The sequence below is a fragment of the Temnothorax americanus genome, unplaced genomic scaffold (genome assembly GCF_048541705.1).
Source record: "Temnothorax americanus isolate GAGA-0224 unplaced genomic scaffold, ASM4854170v1 Scaffold13, whole genome shotgun sequence".
NCBI classification, from domain to species: Eukaryota; Metazoa; Arthropoda; class Insecta; order Hymenoptera; family Formicidae; genus Temnothorax; species Temnothorax americanus.
In genome coordinates, this window is record NW_027509264.1 from 958,157 (window position 1) to 971,979 (window position 13,823).

The 13,823-nt window shown below is 41.5% G+C and overlaps 1 protein-coding gene and 1 long non-coding RNA gene across 2 annotated transcripts in view; one reads left to right on the top strand and one right to left on the bottom strand.

Moving 5' to 3' along the window:
• LOC143893830 (uncharacterized) overlaps positions 1–8,922 on the top strand; it is a 42,452-nt gene extending 33,530 nt beyond the window's left edge. The window contains exon 3 of the long non-coding RNA XR_013255933.1: positions 8,614–8,922. This is a non-coding gene — a long non-coding RNA (uncharacterized LOC143893830). The remainder of the gene's footprint in view (positions 1–8,613) is intronic.
• Sema2a (Semaphorin 2a) overlaps positions 1–13,823 on the bottom strand; it is a 320,164-nt gene that overhangs the window by 290,710 nt on the left and 15,631 nt on the right. The gene's annotated exons all lie outside the window — the stretch shown is intronic.

A 13,823-nucleotide genomic window follows, 5' to 3' on the forward strand; every position in this document is an offset into this window, starting at 1 on the left:
GGCGGCACATATACAGTGGAAGAATTAAATTTGCGGACATGGTATCGCACATGGCACGGGGCTTCCCAATTCTAGAACGCGACATTCGCACGAATCCACAGAAAGTACATGGTAGAGGAACGTGATTGAAATTCGATAACCCTCGCGATTTCGAGAGACTTCTTTACCATTCTGCATCAGATTTAATAACAATACTTTCGAAAGGAATACTCGTAAACATATAAATCGTATAATTTAACCCGTTTTTGTGATTTGAAACGTTTATGAATTCTTTTTTAATATTTAATTATTACAATAATTTATAAGCAGCAATACCACTAGATAATTTAATTTGCAAATATCGTGCTAATTCTAATGGATGTGTATCAAGAGATGTAAGTGTTCTTATCGAGCCATCGGTCACTGTCACCTATTGCTGTAGGTTATTAATTACAGCAGTGTCGATTCTCGTGCCTCGCATCTGATTCGTATGATCGATCGACGCTGGCTGCGTCGCGAGAGCGCATCTAGCTCGAGGACACTGCATACATAACATCGTGTATCGTACACTCGGCACTCGGCTCCTGGAGAACTCTTCAAGCACGTAATACATATGTTGATTCCGACGGGTGATCGTGTATGTGTGTATGTGTGCGGTACACGCGTGCGCGTATACCGCAAGAGATAAGCAAAGACAATGTATCGCATCAGCCGTCCGTAAGATATTTCTAGCAGTCGCTCCTTTTTCATCCCCTACCGCCTACCTGCTCCAGCATCCCGGAAGATCCGCCATAGAAAGACGGATACGTCAAGAAGTAAAGTCAGAATCTTATTTCCCGGGACGCTTCTTCCTCGTGTCTTTTCTTCTCAGTCCCCCGCCGCTTGGGCCGTCTTCTATCTTTTTTTCCTTTCTTCTTTTTTTCCCCGCTGTCTCGCTTATATCCCGCCTTGCTCCTTGCTCCCCTACTTGCTCTATCCGCGAGAAGACGGAATCACGCGTCAAAACTGTAAAATGCAGACGTGCAAACCCCAGAGTTGACGGTCTCTGCAAGTGTAGCGTCACCGCGAGCACCGACATGTCTGTCAGCCCAGACGAGACCGCTTCCAATACGAAAACGTGATATTTTTTTTTATTCGCACGACGAAAATTTACGTGAATGCATGAACGAGTACAAGAAAAATATTCTGATAACGATAACAAATTTAGAGCTCTCCCCGCAAATTAATTAAGGCTTATTTTGGTCGCTTCTGTTGCTAACATGACCTTCTCGTGAACATATAATTAACGTAGCAAAACATTCAGCCCTTAATAACGTTACAATAATTATTTAGTTGCTTCGTAAGGTAACTTTACCTAAGATAGGCTGGCCCCTCGACGCTCGTGAATTAATATTCGCCGAAGGTATCTGCGAGATATTCTTGGTCGACTGTGCGATACATAGCTGGGAGTAACTAAAGACTGTTTCTCCGGCAAGGGAAAACACACACTGTCCACGATATCGATTCGCATGATATTAGTCACTTCGGTGGATATATAAAAACGACAATTAAGCGGTTACATGGCGATGGCCTTTGCGTCGTGAATAATTGCCACGTCCTTGCGAAAGCGGACGAGTTCACTCTTTTTCTTTCTCTCTCTCTCTCGGACGAGAGAAAGGGTCCCCGCACGGGCGTTTTTCAGGAACCCTTTTATATACCCTTTCGCTCAAGGTTTTAATGTTGCCCGCCGGGCAGGAACGGCTAATGGGCAGTTTAATGAAAAACGAGGTCATTCTTTACAATTACGTCTTTCCAAGAGCGACGTGTGATAATTTTGGGCACGTTCAATATGCGCGTTGGCGCGCTTGTTACTCCGAAGAAATGTCACCGTAGAGGAAAGAATTTCCATGTCGTTCGTCAACGCAATTAACGCGCATTAATAAAACCGCGGTAACTCAGAACACGCGGCGCTTTCGCAAAATCGAGATCCATTCACGTTCAACGCAACAGCGCGTGTAACCCAGCAATAGAGTATCGTTCTCCGCAAATAGAATGGTGCTAGATCGCTCAAATAAATTGCCAGCTCGTAATCGATGTGGCTGTCGATCCACATATATCGATGGCAATTCGAATATTCCTGACCGTCGCATCCCGACGGCAAACAGGTGCGCCGTATCTGATCACGCATTAATCCGGCGCGAATCCATGAGCGGGACCAATTCGGTGACTTAATTAAACCAATTAATTCCGTGTGGTGTAACGACCACCGTGAAACTTCCAATATCTGAGAACGAGCGGTGGTAACCCGGATCCATGTGGTTGCAGTCGATTTCCAAGCGGTTCCGGAATCGCTTTGACCCCGTTACTATAGCCAGGAGAGAGCCCAACACAGCCGGGTGAACTATCGATTTGGAAAGTGTCGAACTTTTGTGTGAGCGAATTGCAAGCGCATGCCAAATCTCGACATTTTTTTTTTTTTTGCAAAAAAAGCTTAACAGCGCGTATATAACCTGGATCGAATAATTAATCCATTTTCTTTCTCGCGCGCAAAATAGGACGATAATGCGAAACAATATAGAACTGTAACGCGATTAAGGAACGAGAATCGAGTCAAAGCAGCGAGCTAAATTAAAGCGTAAGTTTGCGCTTAATACGCGTAATTCTCGCAACCGGCGCAGCGCTTCCATTGATGCCAAGAGCGGCGCGCGACTTCGAAAACAATCGATTAACAAATATCCCCGTGTAATTAATTTAATCGCAATCAGAGCCCGTGCACGTACGTTATTAAATTTTCGTCGCTGTTCGCGCGCCCGTCGGTATCACGTAGCGAATATTGCTTCACCGTTGTAATTTCGTCGGGCGTCCGTCTGACACAATTTATGATCTTTTCGACATATCATACGTTTCTTTACCTGAGAAAAAACAATCGCAAACTTGACTTGGGAGGGCAGAGAGGGATAAAGGATTGAAATTATTCTGCAAATCAACCACGATAATCGCCACATGATGTTGCCGTGAAGGAACGCCGGGATTACGTGCGGGGCGCACAGGGTACGTTAGGCCAGGGTCTACGACCCACCTTTATAATTTGATGTTGCGCGTTATTAAAGGGCCATTAAAACTCTCCGTGCATCTACTAATTACCTGCACGCAGAGAACGCGCTGCATCGTTTAATCGATATTCGGCTTTGTTGTTTCCACGATGCAACCAGCCTGCCATTCTCAACACGCCGACATCGTACTTATAGGCAGCAACATTCTGCAGAAGCGACATTTGTCGATATCCGTGACTACCGGGGTATCTCAGTCACGATACCGACGTATAATAACGAGTGCGACAGATTTAGAGAGTGTTTATATACGTTATTTTATATAATATATAAATATAAATATAAATAAATATAACCAATAATTATTGTTCCCAATAATTAACGTCTTTAGACGTAATCATTATCACAGACATAATTATCCTTCAGATATACCTATCTTTTTTCTACTTGCAATGTAAAAATATATAATTTCAGACGTTCGGTCATTACTCTAGTTTTTTTTTACATAGATATCTTCGGTTATAATTTGTACCATGTAACAATATCTGCAATTTTTAAGCAAAATTTATCTCCTTGTTTGATTTTGTTTCACGAACACAGCGCACCACGAAATACAGTTGATGGCGACCCAGTTTTATACAATATTGCACAGCTTCTCGTTACTTTCACGCAACGCGATCGCGGGGCTTAGTTCATTTTCACGCTGTTATTTGACGCGTTCGTCGTGCACGCTAAAGTTTTATGAATCCAGCAACGTAAGCGATAATGTCGCGCAGAAATTACCAAGTCGTTACTCGGCGAATCGAAGCTGCTAGAGAGTTACGAACTTTAAGTGTCGTTAAACGGTGAAAAAGAAAGTAGAACGTCGCAATCGGAGATGTAATGAATCGAGAGGCGGAGGAGAGCCGTGAAATGTACGGTATATAGCATCGAGATAAATTAATTCGGAAGAACTCTGAGTATTTTCCTCGCGATCGAAATCTATGAGTTAAGGACCCACCGGTATTTCCACGAGAGGCAACTCGCTTAGAGGACATTGCCGTTTTCCAATATCTGTCGTTGTACATCGTATTTTTTTACGGCTATTATATATTTATTTCAAATATCCATTGTGTGTTATTATATTTATTTTACGCAAATAGTTATCTTTCTCTTTCTCTTAAATATGGAAATTTCGTTGTTCGTGACACAATGAATGCAAATGCGATGTACATATATTATTTTTTGTTAATATGAATTGGAATATATGCATAAAACCGTAACAGTAATAAACGCCACGTAATATATTTTTTATTTATTACTCGGCACGTGTGTGATAAAAATTTCAAAAGCGTATAGAGCCCCTGAAAACCTATCGATAAATTCCAGCGTATATTAGAGAGCGTCACGTGTACGAGACGCTTTTGATACAACAAGAAAATTAGAGGTAAAAATTGTAAGAAGTATCGTGGAAGCATTAAAATGTGAACGTATGCAAACATGTTATTTTTCGTCGACATCAGAAGTGTTGTTTGCTACACGGAATATCAAAAACAGGCGGCAATTCGCGCCGAATAAAGTTTCGCGTACGCCTATTTTATATATACGGACAGCAATATTGATTCTGCTTAATGAAAATTTTACTTCAGCTATCCCAGCAGGACGCAATAAAAATATCTCTCACCATTGCAATTGAACCGGCTGCACAAATCGCAGCGATATTCTCATTTGATCGTATAAACGCTTGCTGAAAGTTATACAGAATGATGTGTAAATAAACTCAACGAGCACGGCTGTTTTCATTCAATCGCACTCGATCTAACAGGTCGCAATCGGGACGATAGGAAACAAACGCCGAGTGCGATAAATTACTCGCGAACGAGGAAAATTTGTGAACTCGTCGCTCGAACTCGAGCGTGCTCCCAGGAATTCGCCGACAACGACGGGCGAGAGATCGCGGTAGTTAGAATCGAAACGAAAATACCGCCTGGCCTATATACGTCGCGGAATCCTCATTAATCGCCAGATACGCCGCGGTATCTATGATCTCCCAGAAGACGCTGGCTCGTTAGGGGCCAACGCCAAGGAAGCGAAGAGAATCGTTATCTTTCCGCGCAATCTCGGAGCGATAAATGCCGCGCTTTCGGAAGGAATGACTCGCCGACAAATAAGCTTCGAGCTTTTTTTTTTATCTGGGCCAATGAAAGCGAGGGCGAATAGTTCGGAAGCGAGTCGATAGTTCGATAAGTCCCACGACAACGAGCGCACTTCTTACGGAGCCTTATTAGCACGCAATCACGAGGTTCCGCGCGAATGGAACTTTTACGAGGTAAAACTAGTCAAATCTCGCTATCGCGTCGTTCGACTAAACTCGTATCTCTTACAACAAGATATCGATACTTTATTAGATAGGAAATATACTGAGCTCACAAAAATACGTGATTTGGAAAGGCTCAAGATCAAATCAGCTGTTATGGTAATAACATCATTCCACATCTCTCGCTTTGGCTCCGTTATTGCGTTATTTGCTGGTATAAAATGGCGAACATTAAACGCTCGCCGACGTAGATAAACTCGTAAAACTACGAGCTGTTTCGCACCAAAGACACACCTCTCCGGAATACATTTGAATATCATTCAAAGGCAACCTAGCACCTGTATAATATCTATTCCGTTTGAATGCGTTTATGCTGATGCGTCTTGGCAAGTTACCGTTAAACGAATTCAGACGAGAGAGACGGAGGTGGCGGTACAAAGAGCCGAGTGGCAGCGCGATCGTAATTTTCAAAAATCGCGTTGTACCAGCAGCTCCAAAAATCCATTGTACACCGCGAAACTAAACTGTTCGCGTGTAAAGCATGAGCGCGGTAAATCGATTCCGAGACCTGCGCGCCCGATTGTATATCTCGCGACGACGATAAAACTGTCTTGAACCAGGTTACAGATAGGTTTCATACGTTCCTGGAAAGAGTCTGCCGCAAAAACGTTTTTAACTTTGAAATATTCTCTCGTATCTCTCGGACCTACGTATATAGATTTATCATTACGTCAGAAATTTACGGCGTAATATAATTAAGAATAGTGGCAGTGCCCTAAGGTAATACTACAGTACGATAATTGTTTTAGTCGTGAAAGAAAAGCATGAAAATCGTTTATCTCTGTTGGGGAGCACACGGGAAAGCAAGTCGTATGACAAATTTATTTATGCTAAATATATGTGAGACTCATACAGAACGAGCATCAATAAATTATCTGTAAATCAACGCTTATGCCATCACGTGAATGCCGCGCGTACGTAATAACGAGGAGAAATAACCGGCAGTTTGCGTTCCGCGAAATGGATTGCCGCTCCGGGACGAGACATGAATATTTAAAGTTGCTGCCTGATTTAAAAAATTCATGTTGCAATTAAAAAAAAGGTAGTATCTCTCGATACAACTTCGGGGTAGGAAAAACGTTTGCCAACTTTATTACGTGCGCATTTGTTTGCGATAGAACGTGGCGCGTTTAACCGCGAGATTGCTGAGTACACGCGATTAAAACTGAAAATAGCATGCGCCGAGTATACACCTCAAACAAATAGATTCGTTGGTTACCGACCACGGATGATCGCTTTTCGAGAAAACCGCGAATGAATTGTATCACCGTTGAAACGAACGAACTCTCTACGTCCAAAGGGAAGGGAAAAAGGCAAAAAAAAGAACACAAGGGTTCAGCCATTAATCCAAACGTTTTTCAGTAAGTTACTTTAACGCGGTTCTGATTCCATAGCTTTTTTAGGTCTTTTTTCGTCTACTGATTATTCGTTTCAATCAATTGTTTGAAATTTTTTGAAATGTTTTTATTAAGTGAATCTTGCCGCGGTGGGACACGTATAAATTGAACTCCGGGAAGAAATAGGGTGATAATTTGAATCGCGCTGGGTCTTCGTCTCCTATAGGACGCGAATTAAGTGTAAAATATTACCGCAGGTGTTCCCCCGATTAGCGTCGTTCTTTTAAAAGTTATCGAGCGTCGCGTGCGCCACGCTATCCCGAAAGCTGAAGAAACCACAGCTTTCTATTGGTGGAGAATGATAGCAACTCTAGTCGCTGATATCGGTCGGCGGTAGTTCGCGTTGGTGGTGCCAGCCAGCGATGCCGGAATTTTCTTCGCGCCCACCGTGGCAGGAAAGCGAATAGCAAAAGCAAACAGCGGCAAGAACTCCGGCGAACCCCATCGCACCACCACCACCATCCACGCAACACACTCACGCGCACGCTTCAACCTTCGGTTTTGAACCGGGAGGAAAGTGGTGTTCTCCGGCTCGCCTCCGCCATTTTCAATCCCCAGCAGATCGGAATCTGTGCCAATGGATGCTGCCACCTCTCGCTGATCTTATTCGCCGAGAGCTGGCGGAAAATGTGAAAAATTCCTATTAAGGGATTCCAATAGGGCTCCGCGCGGGTGTCGGGGACATAAAACATAATATTATTTCCGGAAAGCGGCGGCGCGAGAATTCAATTTAGCCCCGTGGCACATAATATAATGCCTCTTCCAACCACTTCCTTCTCTGCCACCTTTTGGTCGAGCGTTTTCCTATCTCCGCGAGGTCCGCGACTTCTCCGCCGCTTCCGCTAATTTTCGTTAAGTTCACCTCAGAACGAAACTGCCAACAGAATAAGATATGCTCGTTCGTGAAGTCCTTTTGCATTTAACCTCGGAAAGATATGATCAGGCTAAGTGCAACGGTTGACGTATAGCGTTTTGACCATGTTGAGTGCGTCCTTCAAGTTTTCAAACAAAATAAGGAATTGTTCCCGTCAAACTATAAATATATCCAGCGACGAAATTCTCTTACATTTAACAAATAAACATTAGCGCGATGGAAGAACATTCGTTCGTCATAACGATGAAATGTAACTGCAATTCGTCCAAACTTTACAAAGTTTTACCAATTCGCATTGTTCAATTTTATCTCGAAATAACAGTTTCATTGGAATATAGTACGGAATATGAGTAGCAGTTTATTTCGTCGCATCGTGAATATGCTGTACTTCGGCCGAGCAAAGCGGGATTAATTCTTCCAGGATTCAGTTGGCTGGGAGGCAAATACGATCAATAAATAAACGTAATACCGCTCGAGCTTCTACCGATTCCTCTACAGCCTCTTTCCACTTTTTACGCAGCCCCCCGTAGCTTTCCTTTCCTCCTGTTCTCTTTCTTCCGATATCGAAAATTTGGTGCTCTTGACTGTCAGGCGATTTCGAGCCGAAAAGTAAATCCAGTGCGCGGTACAAGATTGCATTATCGAGAAGTTTCATATTTAGCGCAGTCATTCCACACGTACCGTTATATCCCTATGTACAACATAATGCATGTTGAGTCGTTCTTTACCGATATACATATCTGTTCGCTGATCGAACAGCTACCCATCATCATGGTGACATATAAACCCGCATGCCTTTCCGATGAAGTTTACAATATAGTATTTTTTTCTATGTCGAGATTTTTTCGAGTCGATAACGATTTCCTTTAAACGATGAAACAGTGAGATAGAACTATATTTCGCTCTACGTACATATATACATACGCATATACTATATTAGTTCCTAACTCAACTATTTCAGTAATTGTATACTTACAGTTGGGAACCAATGAGATATCGTTAACTTAGAGAGTTTGGCGAACGCACTACTGGGAATCGAAGCCATTAACCTCGGTCTGGAGCCAAGCCTGGAGCGGCTCACGCATCACTAAATAATTCCAGGACGCCTCTAAGAAGCCCGAAGATCGGTGCGGGGCTTATCGAGACGAGAATCCTCGAAATGTTCCTTAACGGTCGATCTTCCTTAACGGGATCTCTACTACCCTCCCTGTGCTAATCTTTAATTCCACAATCCCATTTGCACCGGTGGCAAGGGATGAACGTTAAGCCGCGAAGACTTTAAACAATATAGACTCGACAATTTATAGATTTAATAACGCAAAACGAGAAATTGTGTATTACTTCGCAGTGCGACTTTTATATTAATTAATACTTGTAAGGTTTTGCTGCAGAATATACCATAACCCCTGTGCATAAATTACAATGTTATTTACAACAAGTCAGAAACAATGACGGTATCAACTTTCAATTATCGACTTTGCAGTGCCATAGTGCTCCAATAAAATCATAGTGATTTTCGTACTCGCGCGTACATGTCCTCAAAAGGGTAATGAATTTTGTTAACTATGCGTACACAGCAGCTGGCTGATCCAAGCTCTAATGAATTGTCGCACGAACAGAAGGATATTGAACACAGATGGCTGTAGTGCCTTTATTGCTCAAACCAACGTGATAGAAACAGTATTTCCAGCAATATACTTTATTTTTAATACACAGTACAAAAGACAATTTAAATTACGTTGCACGGTTAGCTCTTATAAATTATCTATCGCAACATTTTACATTGAGAGTATCCCTCAATGTTAACGGGTATTCCGATGTTTCATTGAAACGTTTATTCATATATATAATGGTAATTTCTCGCGTACACCGATCATTTAAGAAAGAACCGTTCTAGACTGCAATGAATTCAACGAGCAGGGAATTTTCTTGAAATAATGTAGTTTACCTTTGAGCATCGCGGTTTCTCTCAAATGAAAGTTAATGATTTTCATTTTCTACAATATTGGGAATAAGCAAACGATTTCTCCTTAAAGAAACCGCAAAGCAAGTATCAGTAGCAACAACGAATAAGAAATATGATATTTTCCCCGAAAGTCATCCAGTGGCGTCTATCCAGAACCTACCGCGCAGCCAGATTTTACCGAAGAAAGAAGATCCACAAGAACCATCAAAGTAGCCTTTTCCAAGACGAAAGCGAATATCGAATTCCGATAAAAGGAAGTAACTCTCTTTGAGGATCTTTCGCTTTAACGTAAGCAATTCAAAGAGCCGAAATAGCGACCTTTTCCAAGAGAAACGCTGTATTTATTGAAGTTTCCGGAGCATCCGCCGCGTTTTCGTTATTTCATAAAATTTTTTGCGGAGGTACGGGAAGAGGTAATGAGCAAAAAAAGAAGCGCAATACTCGGGAAGATTGTCGGAAAAAAGATAATGATTTCAACAAGTGAAATAATTCATACCGTAAACCGTGATGCATAAGCCAGTCGGCCACGGTATTTTGGCTCCGCCTATGCCCTTTCGTGTTTTACAATTACAGTAGTTTTATGAGTTTCAGGCTCACGAGCTCGGGGCGGACTTCTGCCAACTTGTGATTGCGCAAGTTTCTGGTTTACGAGTGCGGACTGTCGAGTTATCTGTCTGTGATACTCCTACCTTGACGGCTACCCGTTTGTGCACGTGCACGTAGCGTATTTACACGCGCATTATAATGCGCATAATCGCACGAGCGAAAATATTAATTCATTACACTCGAGTCTGGTGCAGTGCGCAGATTTATATTTTTTTACAACGCGCATACTTCTTCTTCCACCCTTCATATAAATCGTGCAAATCTAGGCAGACCTACGTTAATAAAGCTTTTAAAATCACTCGGCGCATCATTCGCGGATACCGATCGTCGCGGATTCGTTCTTTGTTCGTCGACTGTGACGTCGGCGCTAACGAAGCGACGTGGCGGCATAATGAGGTGTGACACGAAGGTGGTAGTTAGTCGTTTCGGGTGGCTTGAAGAACCGCTTCAGACACCCCTGCACGTTGCATAACCGTCTGGGGCTCACGGATTTTTTCCCTGCAGCGCGAGGCGCGAACACCGGCGAAGCTACTCCAAAAATACACACGTGCACAATTGTGCGTATGCGTGTCTATATACACGTATGGGTTGCACATGCTGCTATAGGGAGAAGCCTTGAGAGTGTTGAACAAGCGTCGAACTCAATACAAGTCGGGCGGTTTTACTGCATAGCGATACCTTCCGATAACATCGATTCGCTACTGGAGTTTGCGACGAGCAGTACTCATCTCCTTTGTTTTCACACGTCAGCAGTACACTGTTCCTATTGATAAAGCGCTATCACCTGATCGATCAACCGTGAAGATCACGAGAAGTCTGTTAAATATAAAAAACATGGAGTACAACAGTATTCTATGTTTCTGGCAGATTATATGCATGTTAAATACATGTATGTAAATCTTTCTTTGCATTAATGCATTTACTTCAAGCTTCTTATACCAATAACTTAAAAATAAAATAACGAATAATTTACACGATTGTAAATGTAAAGAGAAACGTCGGAATAGTTTCGAAGAGGTAGTCTATAGTTCGGATACTGTCTGATAAATTGAAAATCCAACGAACGAGGAATCCAATCTCCCCTCTTATCTCATAACTGCTAGCATTTTCACTGTGTGAAATTACCTTGCTTCTCAGTAACTCTTCGATTTGCGTTTCTCGGTGTAGCACCTGAGACAAGAGGCGAGGTGAGAGAATGCAAAATCGGTTGTCTCGATCTGTCTATACGCGATGACCTGAGAAAATCCGATGTCTGCTCGTTCTACTTTCGCGCAACGAACGAATAGAGTCATATACAATATTTCAAGGATATGGATGTGGAAAAGTCTTAAGAAGTATATCATGTGTGAATCGCAATACGCAAGTGATGCGCGCATATATCTTCCTCCACGTAATGTTAGAAAATATTACTATTCTTGCAATAAATGCGAAAGTTTTCTTGTATACCTTCCTCATTAGCAATAATGTTTGTTCTGAAACCTTTTTTCGCTGTCTATCACGTTATAAGCTTGTTATAAGCTTTAATTAATTTAAAAATTCTGATCGTTACAATAATCCGTAGTATTACATACGCCGTCAAAAAAATTAGCGTATATTTTAATTAAAGATCAGGAAGCGTATCGATTTCATTGTAAGCCGACTGCCCATGTTACGGTTTCAAATATTGACGAGGTGTTTGTGGGTCGTTGATTTATTTGATCATTATACATTAAATAGGGGAGTAAGACCGAACGGTGGATGGCGATTGCGAGAGGCGAGATCGTTAATGAGAACTTTTAATTAACGTACCTTTACTCATTGAGGCAGATATTTCGACCCTTCCCCAAATAATCGATATGTTTGGGTCTGCGAGCAGCGCCGAACTTTTCGCCACATTTAATTTTATCTGCCAGGATGGGAGTTGATCTTCGTCGAACGATCGATTGTGGAAACCGTGCACGTTGCGCATCGTCAACGGGACAAACATTAATTCGGGATCTCAATCAGTGTAATTTACTTCCAAGACGTTGTTGGAATATTCCACTAGTTGAAATACTTCACATGTCTTGTTATACGATTTAGTTCATCCGACCGCATACATATACACTACTTGCATTAACTTTATGACAGTAATAGCTATTTAGACGGTTATGCGCGTGTCTCCATTATTTTCTAGTAACGAGAGAAACGATGAATGTGTGTGTGTGTGTCATAAGGAATTATTACTATGTCAAGCCAATTCACAATTAAGTATCGCCACGCGGTTATGCTCGTAAATATTCCGTTAATATCTAACATCGTGCTATCACAGTGCTCTTGAATTCACGACAGAATAACGTGGACGCGTATCGAGCGTGATATAAACAACAATGCGAACAATGTCGATAAACTTGCAATTTTAGTGTATGTTTGCCGCGGATGATTGGACGGTCAATTTTTCGTGGATTATGCTGCAATGTCTCTCATAAAGCGTACAAATTGAAAATGCCAGCGTATTTCTCATTCTGGATTCCCGTTGCCGAGCAACCGATAAAAACAGCTGACGCTGATTCCGATAGCGTTATCTAGTGCGTTCCATTACTAACTCCAAATTAGCACATAATTAGCAGTCGCGCCATGAGCAATTGCGTCGGGAACATGTTAAACTGTAACCTACCTATTGAAATAAATTCAATATATTCCAAAATGATAACAACGTATAAATTGGAGATTGGATACTGAAATTGGATCTTACGTTTCATTTTGTGATTAATACGCGCGATATCTAAATTTATATATGTATAATTGTAGTATAATTGTTACTACATGATAACAATTATAATTCAACTGAAATTACACAATTGTAGTGTCAATACCGCGTTAACATTAAATATTGTTTCAACGAGCTTAAAGCAAAATTATAAGAAGGAAGATTATACTCGTCGCCGCGCGGTTAATGCATTCATTTAAAAATAATGTTTGTTTCCTAAAGTCGATCTCAAAGAAATTTCCCAAGTAACTTTTACCAACAAACTTTAGGCGAAAGCTCCTCGGCGAGTGGTTGTACGCTAACTGATACGGGTATCGAAAGAGGAGTCCGTTGCATCAATTATTCCGAGTCTTCGTGCTTAGAGCGAAACTTCTCCGCGCACGAGATGATGACATACTTGATTATAATAACATCTACTTAAAACTAAAACTAAGGAGAGCAACGGTAGATTATTGCTGGGTGCAGGCGGAATAATTCGTTGGTTAGGAGGAATCGATAGTCTCGACTTACGTGACTGCTAGCTGCAGGTATCTAAAATGCCCCACCCTTTGCCAATAAATCGTATTTGAATAATACAATTCTCGATCGATGCTAGAAAATAAGAATAATGTTCTTTTTTGCATTGGTTATAGTTAATCTCATATTAAAAATCATTGAACTTTGTTGTAAAGCAATTATGCTCGTAGTTATTCTATAATATATATATATATATATATATATATATATATATATATATTATAGAATTACATAAATGTGTCTCGTTCTTTTATATATTTGATAAAAAGATGCAGTAAGCTAGTGGCGAAAATGAGACATACTATACTTATGCATCAGGCATGAAGGGAATTAGGAGCAAACATTTTAACACCGAGTGGGATATGATATCTG